General features: G+C 41.3%; 1 pseudogene; it reads right to left on the reverse strand.

Moving 5' to 3' along the window:
- Nucleotides 1-923: 923 nt before the first annotated feature.
- On the reverse strand, nt 924-1,960 carry LOC121827566 (small ribosomal subunit protein eS6-like; annotated as a pseudogene).
- Between the last annotated feature and the right edge of the window lie 1,827 nt (nt 1,961-3,787).

The following is a 3,787-nucleotide window of genomic DNA, read 5'->3' on the forward strand; positions in this document are numbered from 1 at the left end:
CGGGAATCTCTTAAAACAGACAAATATCATCCTGCCATCTAAAGAACTTGTAGAAAATACTGAGAAAGAGAGACAAAAACCAAGAAATAGTGTTTGAAACAGGCAGTCAGTTAGGTCAGTGCTACTACCTGAGGAAGCAAATTAAAACCTTGCTGCGGCTAACTTTCCTTCTGAGTTGTTCTATACTCCGGCAATGCTATTGGTATTGGTAAGGATTTGGGATTGATGGGACTCTTCATCATTGTGAAAATGTTTCCAAGACTCTGTTAAACAAAATTACATTATCTTTCAAACCTCAAAATGTACAATGTACATAAGCTATCATTCATCATCCCCACCTGTAGAAATTCCTTCATACATACATGAAAGTTCCTAACATCATTTCTGATACAGAGAAACTGTTAACAAGGCAAATGATCGTGAAAAGGAAAAGTGGATGGGTATATTATTTTGATATATTTCTATGCTATGCTACCAAACAGGAGTGAAAACTAACAAATTTATGTCATATACAAAATTGAAATTATCTCTGAAAACACATGGTTAGCTAAAATAGGCAAGACGCAGGACTGTATAGTATGGTGCCATTTATATGAACTTTAGAAATAAAAATTATTCATGATGAAATGTCTTCCCTGTAGCTATTTGTATTTCTTTGCATCCAGGAAGTCAAGGACATGATGGAGATGAAGGTCAAATCATGTTCACACTTGAGAAGAGTCACTGGAGGAGCTGTAATGAAGAGGTCAGTTGTATGGGTTGGATTATTTTTGAAAACTTGGTTGGAACTCCTACACAGATGTTTGATTTAACAGCCTTTTATGTATGTAATAGTATTTATTAACAATTAAATGTATAACATTAAAGGTACAGAGATAATGTTCCTTTTAAAGGTTTGATCATTTTTTGTTACTGTTAAAGTCTTATTTTTGACTAGACTCAGAAGTAGAAGCTCTCAGTGAGGACAACCTACAGACGTCTCTTGGCAATCGGTTCCTGATGATTTTCTTTGGCTTCCTTCATTCTCTTCACCAAAAGCTTAGCATATTCTGCACCCTGCACCCTGTTTTACCTAGTGTGTTATTTCTTCAAGGTAACACATAGGCGTTAGCATTACAGGACATGTGGAGTAGCAAGATTCTGGGGTACTTTAGTCCTGGGACTTTTGCCTTCTTTAAGGGCATTCTGACAACATATTGTCAGACATCATTTTCTTAGAAAGACTGAAAAGCTTTCAGGTTCTGATAGTTCTTTTGGATCCCAGCCACCAAAGTACAATAGTATCTGTCAGCCTAGAAATATCCTTCTCTCCTTTTCTTACAATAACCAATTTGAGAGCACTAAGATTGGCATCCACAAAGCATCTGCGGAGACTTGCCCCCCTCTCTCCAGTTCTTCTTGGTCTATAACAAGAATGCCCCCTTTGCGGCCCCCAACTGGATCAGGCCCTCTGAATAGGTGAGACAGTTGATTGGTTTGATCTGTTTGGGAGGCATCTAGGCAGTGGTACCGGGTCCTGTGCTCATTGCATGAGTTGGCTGTTTGAAACCTGTTTGACGCTTGGCTCAGTCTGGGAGGAGGGGACTGGACCTGCCTGGACTGAGTCTACCAGGTTAATCTCAGTCCTCAGGGGAGGCTTTGCCCTGGAGGAGGTGGGAATGGGGAGATGGGCTGGGGGAAGGGGAGGGGGGCAAAAGCGGGGAGAACAAAAAAAAAAGAATGCCCCCTTTGCAACCTCAGGAGCACTCTGTAGTGGATCAAGACACCTTGCTATGAGAAAACCTTGTTTGTCATTCCCGCCACTGATTCGGACCACACAACCCTTCCACACTTCACCCAGAGCATCAGCAGCCACTTCTGTGGCCATGCACTTCTCATACGAAGTATAAAGCTTGCATTCTTCATTCACTCCAATGAGTTTCTGACAGGCAGAGGCTGGGAAAGAGATATTCAACCTCATCTTGACGCAGTCAACTGCTTAGGAGGTGCCGTGAAAAAGAGTCAGATAATTATTTTAAAACAAAATAAACCTAACAAAAATGGATGGGAATTTTTTAATGTGTACATTAAAAGTAAAAAAAAAAAAAAAAATGAGCTGGGCGGTGGTGGCACACACCTTTAATCCCAGCACTCAGGAGGCAGAGGCAGGAGGATCTCTGTGAGTTCGAGGCCAGCCTGGTCTACAAAGTGAATTCCAGGAAAGGCGCAAAGCTACACAGAGAATCCCTGTCTCGAAAAACAAAAACAAAAAAGGTTAAAAATGGGAAATTTAATAAGTAAAAAAAGGAGCAGTTGGTGGGAAGATCTTGATTATTGTTTATAACATAATAGCTAACACATTAGTTGTAGCTACAAATACTGAAGGTATAACCTAGAATTAAAAATCGGCTTTCTTGCTCAGCCGGTTGTTTTGCTGAATTCAATGATCTAATAAATAAAGCATTTTTGTCATCCTGCCCTCTAGGTACCAGTATTGAGTTCAGCTGCAATCCGATTTAGTTCCTTAAAATTCATGTCCATACCTCACGAAGGGCTCATTCTTTCATTTGCTTTGGCTGAAGTTTCTTATCTTGAGCACATTTTCTACTCTGTATCCCAAGGACTTTAAATTGTATTTTATATTTCTAATTAGGTTTTATATGCTTAGATACAATTAAATATAGCAGAAAGTAAAGAGTACAGCTTCAACTCTAACTCCAGTTCTCAATATGTCCAGTCATTGACCTCCGTCAGCCTCTTGGTTTGCTTTGGTATAAAATGGGGATGGGGGGATAAAGAGCCCGTTCATACAGCGTTATTGTGAGGATTAAGAGAGTTTAAGATTCGAAGGGCGTAGGCAGTGAGTGTTCCAGAAGGTTTTGCCTGTGCCATGTGGTAGTTTCCCAAAGAAAGTATTCCGTCCAGGACGGGGTGGGAGGCTCATGAGACGCCGGAGGTAAACAAAAGGTGACAGGTATGGGAAAATGGAAACTCAGAAGATTCTCGAAGGCCCCTCCCCCAGAGTAAACAACTGTTTGGTGGGGAGGAGACTGACTGGAGAGCTGCGGAGGAGCAATTATCAGACCACTGAACTGTCTGGAAAAGAAATGTGCAGAGAGCTGCAGAGCTGGACTTGTGCGAGTCACCGCTGATGTTGGGTGGGTTTTGCAGGGATTCAGCTGTCTCTGAGTCATCTCGGCTCCTGTAAGTGAACCCCTCATCCATATTCCAGTAAGCAATCCCAGTGAAAACGCACTGGCATCAAGCTGGACTTCAGTGCCATTACTACTTTGGTCTGTCCTGGGTTTCTCCTCTAGGGTGAGTAGACATGTGTTTGTGTGTTGTGTCTCCCCAAGAAAAGCCCCCCCACACACACATTGCTATTATTATTACTGCCACTACTGTTCCTTTTTAGCGATGAGGAAGAGAAGGAAGGAGAAATGTCGGTGGACCCTATCCTTGGTTTCACTTTCCAAAGTTCCATTACCAGTAAACCACAAGCTAAGTGTATGAAACAGGAAATGCTAGAAATAAACAATTCACAATTTTCAAATTGGGATTCATTTTAAACAGCGTGATGAATTTCCCACTGTTCTGATCCATTCCTCTGGAATATAAATTATCCCTTTACCAGTCCTTTTATTCATCCCCATTATCACTTAGTACCCACCTCAGTTATCAGCTTGTAGCTAGATGTCACAGGCTCACTGTTCAACTTAACCCTTATTCTATTTAAAGATGACCTTGAGGGTCATGAGGAATGTTGGAGATTTGGATAGATCTAAGAGAAGCACAAAGTGCTCTTTTT

This window comes from Peromyscus maniculatus, chromosome 2 (assembly GCF_049852395.1).
Source record: "Peromyscus maniculatus bairdii isolate BWxNUB_F1_BW_parent chromosome 2, HU_Pman_BW_mat_3.1, whole genome shotgun sequence".
NCBI lineage: Eukaryota > Metazoa > Chordata > Mammalia > Rodentia > Cricetidae > Peromyscus > Peromyscus maniculatus.